Source organism: Cupressus sempervirens, chromosome 5 (genome assembly GCF_028749045.1).
Source record: "Cupressus sempervirens isolate cs-2001-9-10 chromosome 5, ASM2874904v1, whole genome shotgun sequence".
In the NCBI taxonomy this organism is placed as follows: Eukaryota; Viridiplantae; Streptophyta; class Pinopsida; order Cupressales; family Cupressaceae; genus Cupressus; species Cupressus sempervirens.
The window spans coordinates 983,502,843-983,515,810 of record NC_143122.1 but is presented as its reverse complement, the minus strand read 5'-3'; the positions used below and the strand labels follow the sequence as shown (position 1 = coordinate 983,515,810).

General features: G+C 34.6%; 1 protein-coding gene across 2 annotated transcripts in view; it reads left to right on the top strand.

Moving 5' to 3' along the window:
* The window catches only part of LOC149559224 (uncharacterized protein At2g39910-like), a 133,331-nt gene that overhangs the window by 98,521 nt on the left and 21,842 nt on the right, over positions 1 to 12,968 (top strand). The gene's annotated exons all lie outside the window — the stretch shown is intronic.

Below are 12,968 nucleotides of genomic sequence, written 5' to 3'. Positions count from 1 at the left end.
AACTAGATCTATCATCCTATAATGAGTGGCTTGGTTAGAGGACTTAGTACATTTGATAGAATGCTACCTTACAAAGGATTTAGAAATAGGACTGTTAAATCCACTTGGTTAAGAGATTTTTTGTTACAATGGTTAAAAAGTAACAATGAAATGATCTAATAAAATGTGCAATTACCTTTTCATGTTTAGATTTCCTTTCTGCTCTTTGCTCTTCTTCAAACCTTTCCTTGCTAGCTGATCAACACATAACCTTCAACGTATTACTTTGCTTTGCTGGATTCACACTTTCCTTCAACTCTATTATGCTCGGTTTACTCTTTTGTACCCACTCGACAATCATTAGCATCGACCTTCTTGATCGTCCTTCATATAGACAATTTTTGTCTCTTAATCTTATTCATTAGAGTTTCCATGAATTCATCCCATCCATAAATCTCAAATAACACTCATTGTATTTTCCACTCGGAAAAACGTTTAAAGGATTGTGCCAACTGGATTTGACCTCAAAACTTGAAATATTCTTGGATCTTGAACCATTCGTTAAATCTTCATCATTTATCTATACTTAACCTTTTTTAATTCGTTGATTTCACTGACTGACTATGTTCCTTCCTTGAATCTTCTAGATCAATCCAAATCAACAATCAATGTTGTCCTTCAGTCGATTTTATCAAAACTGTTCTTTACCAACCTTTGTTGTTGTTTAGCCGGCCAACTTCATCTTCTTGATTAAGTCTACCTTGCTGATTACACTATGTTTTCAGTTTACTAGTACATTCTCAGTTTACTACAATCGACCAATATCTTTGCTTACCGACCATTATTTATAGCTCAATAACACACATTGATTCCTTGTCTTTTCATTTCACAACTTCATTCCTATTTTACCGATCAATATAACAGACTTATGCATCATTTTAACACTTCATCAACTCATGTAGAAAACAGTCAAACCAATATTACCTTGTCATATACTGATTCATTAGTTGCCCATTAAAGCTCACAAATTAGCATCACTTCTTCATTTCATCTTCTATCTTTACCAACCATTTCTTTACTCAACACCACATACTTCAAATAAGATGACAACTTACATAAACCAATAAGTCAATGGTCTTGACATCAATGACAACAACTGATCCAATTCTTCTACATACCTTTCATTTCTCTGTTATTTGACCTTGTTCATCATCAACATCAGTTGGGGTAACAATCTCCCCCTTTGCCATTGATGGGGTAACCAATTGTATTCTACCTTTTGATAGATTCACTTCATTCAGCTTTCTCACTTAACCTGTACTATTCTCAGTCTTCCTATCTTTTGATCATCACATATACTCTCCCTTGGCTAGTTCTCCTTTCTTTGTTTGATCATTTCTCTAATCTTTTCTCGATTTCCTAATCTTCTCCCGCTTTGGATGTCTTCTCCCCTTTTGAGAATAATCACATCACAATTTTTGGCTCAATTTTAAAATGACCATATAGCCATTGAGGTTTCATGTGAAGTCAGTTGACAGGTAAAATTAGTTACAATCATGTGAAATGGTAAGATGGTTGATCGTAATAATTTCATATGAAGTTGACATGCTAGTTAACCGTAATGGTGATATTTTAATGCTATTTTGAAAAGTTGGTTATTCATCATGAATTCATGAGAAGTGAAATTGTGGTTAGCCGTTATGATGATCATGAATAACAACTTGTTATCGTAATTGTGATTATATTGAGGAATACAATAATATCATGGTGGTTTCCTTCCCTGTAGGAGCATGCCAAAGGGGGGGAGCATTGCTAGAAAGAGTTGGGCACGGGGGCACCACCTACCATTGAGCCAATGGGAATGAGCCTTGACCACTTGGACCAAGGATGAAACGATTAGACATGCAAGAAGTACAAAGGATAACCATGAGCTAACCAGTTAAATTTAAAACATTATAACTCAATAAGGAATATTACCTTCATTATATGGATGAGTCTCAGTGCACTTGTTTGGGTACGTACATATACACACATATGTATATATATGTACGTATGTATATTACACACATGAAAGTTACCTAGACAAGCATGAATGTAAGAATGATATAAATTTACTAAGGCATGGGTTTGGATGATGTTGCCACCTTTATTTTTATATTTTTGATCTTGACTATGGTCATTTATTTCATTGTCTGGAGGCCACCTATTTTGCCATGACCCTTTTAGGCATCGGGCTTTATGCTAATCATTATTCATGATAAATTGGAGACCATGTGTTATCTCTTGCCACCTCAATCTTTATTCATAACTGAGTACACCACAGTGGTCTTTTCTTTTCTTGGCCACTCTTCTTGTTTGAAATATATGCTCTTTTTTTTGGAGCTCGACATTCACTTCTTTTCTCACATGTCCACACCATAGTTCCTTCTTGATATTTGTTTGTCTCTATTAGATATGGAGCAAGTTATAAATATTGTTTGGTTCTGCTCGATCTCAAATAAAAGCCATTGATATTTGTTGTCTCTACTTGAACTTAAGAGGGTATAAAACGGCAGCAGTGCTTTGTCTATGTCGAGTTTGTGAATCAAATCAGTTTTACAACTTGGGATACTATTGGAAGTTCAGAGCTCGAGCATGTACCAAATTTATATATCTCAAGCCGTGCCAATTGAATCAGGTCATGCTCCTTGTTTTAACTGTAGTATATCTTACTTATGATTTAATATTTGATCTTGCCACTTAGTGCTTAAAACCGACCCATATCATTTAATTTAAAATCCAGAGCCAAATGTAATGATTTTCAAAGCATTATGCTGATTTCAATATGCTATACCTTGATAAATTTGAATTCAAATTTTCATATGTTTGATATGAGTGCTGATTCCATACATGGATATAATATATATATCCTTGAGATGGGGTATTGCTCCATATGTTTTTAAATATTGATTAGAATGGAAGTGCAATCCACATATGATGCCATAGGCCGAAACTGGCAAGAATATTGGAAAATGTATATGTATTCATGAAACGAAAAGTATATTATGAACTCCCAAGTGAAGAGGACCAATTTGGTCAAGATCCAAGGGGTGAGAGTGAGAATAATCTTGCAATGACAGAATAATTATTAAATCAGTAATAATATTTATAAAACAGTAACTAAGTTAGCTCATGGAAACCTTTGTATGGATTCTTGTTGTCAAGTCAAGCGGTGGGTTGATACTCTGACACCAAGATGCTCAATGACGGGTCAGTGGTGTCCCAGGTCTAATTTCAAGGTAGGGAGGGTCTTTTTTCGATTGAGGTTGTGTGGGGATATTCAAGGATTTGCAGTTGGGAGGTTAGGCCCTTGGCAATGCTTCTCCTCTCCACTAGATGCCAAGACATGCACAAGATTGAGATGAGATATGCATTCAAATATCCGCTAGTAATAGGTATTTTACTTTAATGAATTTGAACTTACAAGTTGAAGATGTGTTAGATTGATCAATATCATTTAACCAATTATTCCCTTGCATGCTTAGAAATTAGTTTCCTCTTCCATGTATTTGGACAACAATTAAATCAGTTGTTTTTCCAATTGAACATGAAATATATCTGTATGCATGAGATAGGCTTACTTGATGGTTGTTATAATTGTCCTTCATTTATGTGATTATAAATATGAACGTATCTTTTAACTATATTTAATTGCCATAATTAGCAATGGAAAAAAGGGATGATACAATGGTATTTGATGCCCTAAATGATATTGGTCATTACAATACAATGGTAAAACTTTTGTGCCCTAAGTGGTATATGTAGACTAACCTGGGTTTTGTAGATGCTTCCCTAGGCAGATTTCGGTTTTGGAATTTAAGGTATGGAAAACTTAAAATCCTCAATTTAGATTTATTGATGATAACCTTGATTGCTAGCTATGATATTTCAGTTAAACTGGTTGTAATTGTTAATCTCTTTCATATGAACATGTAAAATAATTGTTATAATTTCCTTCTCATGAATATGAAGTAGTATCTGTATTTTGATGATATGCTAGTTATTAGCTAAGGCCCGAGAACAGGGGTTGTTACAGTGTGTATTTTCAATGATATGTTAGTTATTAGCTAAGGCCCAAGAAAAAGGGGTTGTTACAAGTAATGCCAAAGGTATCCACAAAAATTAATTTGAATTGTATTTGTTGCTTGTACCTTGCTTGTACCTATTACTTCTATTTACTTATACCTTTCTTAGAACTTTAGGCTGCTCCTAAAGAGTGAACGTTTGCATCAACTCACAAATAGATAATATGATGAAGCATGAGTTGATGCAACTTGCATCTTTATCTAATGGACATTAGGTAGGGGAATGATCCCTAGGTGACCTCTTAGGTACTCAAAAGTATCCTTAGGTAATGGTTTTGTGACTATATAAGCAATATGCTCCTTGGATTTCACATATTCTAGCTTTACTTGTTCCTCCTATATCTATTCTCTGAGATATTGATACTTGATTGATATATGCTTTGTCTTGGAATGCATCAAAAAGAGGAAACATTTGGTGTTGATTTAGCTTCTCGTTAAGTCGGAGAATCTATGTTGATGAGAAAAAACATGTTGGCTAAGCATGATGAGGAACCAGTGTGATGGTGCCCTAAAAATTTTAGGGTCTCCATTCATGCTACTATCGTTAATCTTTTCACCCTATGATTATTTTAGTTTTGCATATAAGAATTTGCAGGATTTGTGAATTGACTTTATTATTGACTGTCCTGAAGATGCTATAAGGGATTTAAAATAATGTTGTAAAACAGTGGCAAAGTATATATCCGACATAGATAAGGAACGACAAGTCAAGTGAATGATAAATAAATTCTGTACAGATATGACACATATATTGTACAAAAACATGGATTATATGTAAAGATGCACAAACAGAAGGAGAGATGGTGGAGGAGAAAAGGTCATCCAAATCCTTCATTTGAACTAATAATGGAGATTGCAGAGATTAGATATTCATGCAAGGAGTGAGCTTGACTAAATGGTGGAAGTCAATTCAATGACAACAGACCACAGTGATATAGAGTTCGAAGCTCATTTGAAAGTTCTATTCACAGATAATGAATGAAAGATCATTTCATACATATCAGATGTTGAATAATTAGAAGAATAAGGAAAGAACCCGATGAATACGTGTAACAGGGGATAAAAAATTGATATCATTACAACATGTATTGATTACTTTGTAATGTTTCCAGCTTACAGATACAACATTTGAACATTTTCTAACATCTCCAGGTCCAAGAAAGTTCATCCATTTAAGGAAGTCTACTTTATTGTTGTCCAAATCCATACTGAATCTGTGACACCGCATGAGCATTAAGGAGCATCTACAATTAAGAATTGTGCCACCTGTGCTGGAGATTTTATTTCGACAATGAAGGCATTCCATTCTGGACATCCAATGCACTTGAGACATCCAACAAAGGAGATGCACGCAAGTTGATTCTATTATGTCTTACAAGACAAGGAGGATCATTGGGGGATGGTTAATACGACAGAGTGAATAATGGGTTCATCCACGACAATGTTCAGCCTATGAAGGAATCAACGGCAATGGATAATGATGTAGATATAAAGTTAGTGATTATAAGCATAGAATTTATTGAGTCGGATATGATATATCATAATTGCGGTGACTTGTATCAACATCCTCACACTAGGAAAGTACTCTTGGCTTTGTGGTGAGAACTCTGTGATGTTGCGTCTCTGGGAACTGTAGTCTTATGTCGACAAAGTAAATGTGTGTTGGAGTTACTCATCTTAGCCGGCCCCCTCTCAAACTAACTTCCGAGCAATCCTCAATGACAACGTATACAGAAAAGACAAACATACATGAATGTAAAATTCAGCATACATGAATAAAATACTCATCCTATATACATAGTTTGAAAGATGGATATAAAGAGTTGAATATATAATAGATGCCCATAACCAATGCTTTGGCGGTGATAAAATAAGCAAGTGGAGATCATTTGAAATTGCAGAACTGAAGTCGTGTACCTTCCAAATCATCACGGTGAAAAATATCAAAGGCAAAGGATTTCCGAGGGTGAATAATAGTTGCATAGATTTGATATATTGTTGTTAGGAATGTCACTAATTTTGTCTTTTAGGATGTTCAAGCAGCCCGTCGTGAGTAGTTAAGTTTCCAGGTGGATTAACTTTGCAAACAGAAATAATTAAGAGCATACTACCAAAGGGTACAATTAAAGCCTTTTGTGATATTAAAAAAAAAAATTATTATTATTAACGGGAAGGTGTAATTATTAAATTCTAACACCATGGCTCTTGACTTTCAAAAGTCACATTCTTTGGAATTAAAAGATATAAATATGGGATGAATGGCAGAACAAGATAGATTCAATATCCGAACATTTTATACACTCTGAAGGAGTATTTTATATTTATTTATTGTATGGAGGAATAAGGGGTTCATTATGACTTTGTAATATAAATTCTACTATTTTATTTTAATAATAAAATAAAATGTTCTTTGTTTATTATTAAAGGCATGGAGATTTAAACTGCAGGCGAATCGTCCTTTGTAATTAATTTTGGAATTTTGTATACAATTTAAATATTGGATAAGTGGACATGGTCATTTAGCATTTAAATTCGATCATTACAGATAGTGTGAAGTATTTAATTGTTTCCGTATCTGTGTTCAGTTTGTCTCCCAAAGGAGTTAAAGTTCAATCTAGGCTAATTTAGAATTGCATAAATATTTGCTATGTTGCATCTTGATTATTTAATTGGTGGCAGTATAAGTGCTTAAGAACTTTATAAAGTTGTACGTGATAATTTACTGAAGTTGACTCTTGCCCGGATGAGTAGAGGCATTTGTCTTTTTATTATTGAAGTCAGGAAATCTATAACTTCCTTGCTACAAGCATTAAATTTATTATTATTCAATAATACAAAACTTTCAACCATCATCCAACATTCAGTTTTCATTTTAATTGAGTTCGAGGACTTTGCCAGCCAAAGAACTCCAAAAGTTTAAATTTGCTATGGAAAAGCCTTGAGCCAGATAGTTAGCGTTTGAGGTGAAGGTTTACCTGCCTGGGTGTAGCAGAGCCTAAAGTGCAGGGGAATTGAGAAGTATTCCCGTTCGTTGGCCGGAACTAATTGTTGAATCCTATCGAAGAAGTGGCAGGCTCTTGGATTTCCAATCTGCAGTTTTGGGAACCAACAAATTGGTGACTTTGCTAGGGAGAGTTGCTCGCAATACATATTGTGAAGTTACCCAAAATATCTAAGTTCGTAGATCAGTATCAGAAAGAAGTTGTATCAGTTTGATTGAAAGCGTACTCTGCTGGAAGTAAGAACCCAAAAGATCAGAAATCAATACATTCCTCGAAAGAGGTGGTGACTCTATTTAATAAAGGATTTGAGTTGGTAGCCCTGTCGAGGGAGAAGACTCGGAAGGAAATAATTTGATTACCTAACATGAACAATATGTACTATGATCAGGAGGCGGATCTATGTTACACCATGAAGGAAAAATACATACACCCCTTAGATGCATTTTTCAATCTAAAAAGATATGAAGGCGAGACATCAGCACACTTATTTACAAGGATGGTGGATATTTTTCGGTACGTACCTTTAGACATCATGCCTTCACGCAAGAAATTGATAAGAAAGTTTCGTGAGTTGGGAATCTCGCCAAATGATCTTGATTTGATGCTTCTCTTCCAAATATTAGATGAAAGTTCAAATTATATCTCTTTTGGATGCCCATTTTGGAACTTAGAAAAGCAAGAAGATGAATCTGCAACACAATTCTTTATGAGAATGTTTAATGCTTATCAGGAAATACCTTCAGAATACAGACCTCCATCATCTGATCTTCTCTACAGGATGCGGAAATTAAGCCTTTTATATGATTATCAGTTTCTTAACTTTCTCAAACTTATGGATAATGAACTAGTTGTAGTTGTAGAGGAGAATGAATTCAAGACTGAAATAACACATGAGTCTAATAATATTTTAGATTTAAATGGAGATAAAAATTTTGAGCATTCTGAAGGAGAATCAGCCCATGATGATACTTATATGCCTACAGGTGACAGTGAATGTGAAAATGAGGAAGAGGATTCTCTAAGTGTAGAGGAAATTTCAACCTTGTTAGATCTAGAATATCATAAGCATGTTGAGAAAAATGACTCAAATTTTTTCTCAATTCACCATGGTGAGCAAGGTGATGGATCAATGCATTCTCAAGAGGTATTGGAAGAAAGAGATGATTATTCTGAAGAATCAGATAGTGAAGATGAAATAGGATTGCATTCAATGTATGAACATGAGGAAGTTCCAGGAGATAATGAAGATATTAGTCTTGCTGATGAAACATTTGATGATCCGGATGAAAGCTATCATGAAGGCATATCTGAATATTCTATGTTCCTAAACTCGTTGTTTGAAGAGCAAGCAAAAAGGGATATGTCTGAGTTCACTATGTTCATGAATCCATTGTATGAAGGTGAATTGGAAGGGGATAAGTCTGATTTTTCGATGTTGTTGAATCCATTATTTGAAGAGGATTTTTCATACAATCAAGTCAATCAACATCATAGTAGCAGGCCCAATGATGATTTTGAAGTTGATGAAACTCATGAAGTGTATTTAGAAGATGAGACTTCTTTCACTTCATCCTATGAGCAGGAGTTGCTGCAAACATGTGAAGATGATATTGAATCAGCCAAGCGTAATGAGGAGAGTGTTGGAGAATAGTTCTGAAAATTATTCCAGTATCCTACCTGATAAGTTCTTGATAAAAAGGAAGTTCTTGAATGCAAGTTATCTTTGAATTCTTTTTGTGAAAATGGGTCAGATTGTATGCATAAAGATCTTCCACCTAGCAAAGACGATAGTGTACTTGATGACTTCTCAAAGGCTAAATATAAATCAGATCCTAAAGACTACATTGAAGAAGTAGAGCCAATAACCATCATTTGTGAGGACGGTGCATCTAATACAAGTTTGATATATGGGCAGCAGATCGAAATGATGAAGGAAAGGCATATCATGATTAGAAGAAAGGAGGTGTTACATGATCATAATCAAGTGTTTGATAGAGGAAAGAAGTAATGTTCATTTTTTGGGGGGCCTAGGGCCACGCTATTTCACCTTGCATCATGTGAAGCAATGATGCTTGGTCTGCTCTTCCAGAGATAACTGTGATCTTGCTATGCTCACAGGGAGCATACATCCCCAGAAAGAGCCACTGATGGTGCGCTAAAAATTTTAGGGTCTCCATTCATGCTACTACCCTTAATCTTTTCACCCTATGATTATTTTTGTTTTGCATATAAGAATTTGTAGGATTTGCGAATTGACTTTATTATTGATCGTCTTGAAGATGCTATAAGGGATTTAAAATAATGTTGTAAAATAGTGGCAATGTATATATCCAGCATAGATAAGGAACAACAAGTCAAGTGAATGATAAATAAATTCTGTACAGATATGACACATATATTGTACAAAAACATAGATTATATGTAAAGATGCACAAATAGAAGGAGAGATGGTGGAGGAGAAAAGGTCATCCAAATCCTTCATTTGAACTAATAATGGAGATTGCAGAGATTAGATATTCATGCAACGAGTGAGCTTGACCAAATGATGGAAGTCAATTTAGTGACAACAGATCATAGTGATATAGAGTTTGAAGCTCATTTGAAAGTTCTATTCACAGATAATGAATGAAAGATCATTTCATACATATCAGATGTTGAACAATTAGAAGAATAAGGAAAGAACCTGATGAATACGTGTAACAAGGGATAAAAAATTGATATCATTACAACACGTACTGATTACTTTGTAATGTTTCCAGCTTATAGATATAACATTTGAACATCTGCTAACATCTCCAGGTCCAAGAAAGTTCATCCATTTAAGGAAGTCTACTTTTGTGTTGTCCAAATCCATACTGAATCTGTGACACCGCATGAGCATTAAGGAGCATCTACAATTAAGAATTGTGCCACCTATGTTGGAGATTTTATTTTGACAATGAAGGCATTCCGTTTTGGACATTCAATGCACTTGAGACATTCAATAGAGGAGATGCACGCAAGTTGATTCTATTATGTCTTACAAGACAGGGAGGATCATTGGGGGATGGTTAATACGACAGAGTGAATAATGGGTTCATCCACGACAATGTCCAGCCTATGAAGCAATCAGTAGCAATGGACAATGATGTAAATATAAAGTCGGTGATCATAAGCATAGAATTTATTGAGTTGGATATGATATATCATACTTGTGGTGACTTGTATCAACATCCTCACACTAGGAAAGTACTCTTGGCTTTGTGGTGAGAAACCTGTGATGTTGCATCTTTGGGAACTGTACTCTTATGCCGACAAAGCAAATTTGTGTTGGAGTTACTCATCTTAGCCGACCCCCTCTCAAACTTATCTTAGCCAACCCCCTCTCAAACTAACTTTCGAGCAATCTTCAATGACAACGTACACAGAAAAGATAGACATACATGAATGTAAAATTCAGCATACATGAATAAAATACTCATCCTATATACACAGTTTGAAAGATGGATATAAAGAGTTGAATATATAATAGATGCCCATAACTAATGCTTAGGGGGTGATTAAAAAAAGCAAGTGGAGATCATCTGAAATTGCAGAACTGAAGTCGTGTACCTTCTAAATCATCAAGGTGAAAAATATCGAAGGCAAAGGATTTCCGAGGGTGAATAATAGTTACACAGATTTGATATATTGTTGTTAGAAATGTCACGAATAATGTCTTTTAGGATGTTCAAGCAGCCCATCGTGAGTAGTTAAGTTTCTAGATGGATTAACTTCGAAAACAAAAATAATTAAGAGCATATTACCAAAGGGTGCGATTGAAGCCTTTTCGGATATTAAAAAAAAATATTATTATTAACGGGAAGGTGTAATTATTAAATTCTAACACCATGGCTCTCGACTTTCAAAAGTCACATTCTTTGGAATTAAAGGATATAAATATGGGATGAATGGTAGAATAAGATAGATTCAATATCCGAACATTTTATACACTCTGAAGGAGTATTTTATATTTATTTATTTATTGTATGGAGGAATAAGGGGTTCATTATGACTTTGTAATATAAATTCTATTATGTTATTTTAATAATAAAATAAAATGTTCTTTGTTTATTATTAAAGGTGTGGAGATTTAAACTGCAGACGAATCGTCCTTTATAATTAATTTTGGAATTCTGTATACAATTTAAATATTGGATAAGTGGACATGGTCATTTAGCATTTAAATTTGATCATCACAGATAGTGTGAAGTATTTAATTGTTTCCGTATCTGTGTCCAGTTTGTCTCCTAGAGGAGTTAAAGTTCAATCTGGACTAATTTAAAACTGCATAAATATTTGCTATGTCGCATCTTGATTATTTAATTGGTGGCAGTATAAGTGCTTTAGAACTTTATAAAGTTGTACGTGATAATTTATTGAAGTTGTCTCTATTGCTCGGATGAGCAGAGGCACTGGTCTTTTTATTATTGAAGTCAAAAGATCTATAACTTACTTCCTACAAGCATTAAATTTATTATTATTCAATAATACAAAACATTGAACCATCATCCAACATTCAGTTTTCATTTTAATTGAGTTCGAGGACTTTGCCAGCCAGAGAACTCCAGAAGTTTAAATTTGCTATAGAAAAGCCTTGAGCCAGACAGTCAATGTTTGAGGTGAAAGTTTACCTGCTTGGGTGTAGCGGAGCCTGAAGTGCAGGGGAATCGAGAAGTATTCCCGTTTGTTGGCCAGAATTGGTTGCGGAATCCTATTGGAGAAGTGACAGGCTCTTGGATTTCCAATCTGCAGTTTGGGGAACCAACATAGTGCAAAGAAGAAACGTGTTTAGAACTATTTGTAAATATGAGGCAAATGTTATAATGAATTTGCGGGTTCTTTTGAAATATTTATAGCACTGGTATTATCACAATAGATTGTTAGAGGACACTTACTTCCTTTTGTATCCCTTCAAGTAGTTGTTTGATCCAAACAATGTTGGAACAATTGATTGCAACAACATATTCTGCCTCAGCATGACTATGAAATGCAACTTTTCTTTTTGCTTATCCATGTTACTAGTCTTTCGCCTAAGAAGAAAGGTCCTCTGCTTGTACTTTTCTTGTCATCCACATTAGCTACACAATCAACATCAATATACACTTTCAATTCAAAATCTCCATCCGTTTTGTACCATAAACCATAGTCCTCGGTTCTTTCAGAGAAGAAGTATGTGTCTCTTTAGGATTAGAAGAAAATCTTGCCACAATACCAACAACATGTGCAATGTCTAGCCTACCATGAAGAACATATTGTAGCTTACTGATCATTGATCTATATAGAGTTTCATTCAGCTTGATAGAGTCATCTTCTTTTGACAATTCACATCTAGTAATCATCGGTGTATCAACCGATCATGAGTCTTCCATCCCAAAAGTTTTCAGGATCTCTTTGATGTACTTTGACTGTGTTATGTATATCCCATCCTTGATCAGTTGAATTTGCAATCCTATGAAGAATTTGATCTCACTAATCATTGACATTTCAAATTCCTTCCTTATTTCATCAGTAAATGTTCTACACATTAGCTCATTTCCTCCAAATATGATATCATCAACACAGATTTAAGCTATTAACACTTTATCTTCAGACTCACTTTTCAAGTACACATTATTGTTTTCACTAGTTCTAACAAAGCCTATTCTCATTAGATATGAGGGGACTTTCATTCCATGCTGTTTTAGACCATACAGTGCCTTGTGCAATTTACGTACCATGGTTTTTTGACTTTTGTTAACAAATCCTTCTAGGTAGTCAATGTATACTTCTTCCAGTATTCCATTAAAAAATGCATTTTACATCCATTTGATATACTTTGACCTTTATAAGCTTCATATGCAAC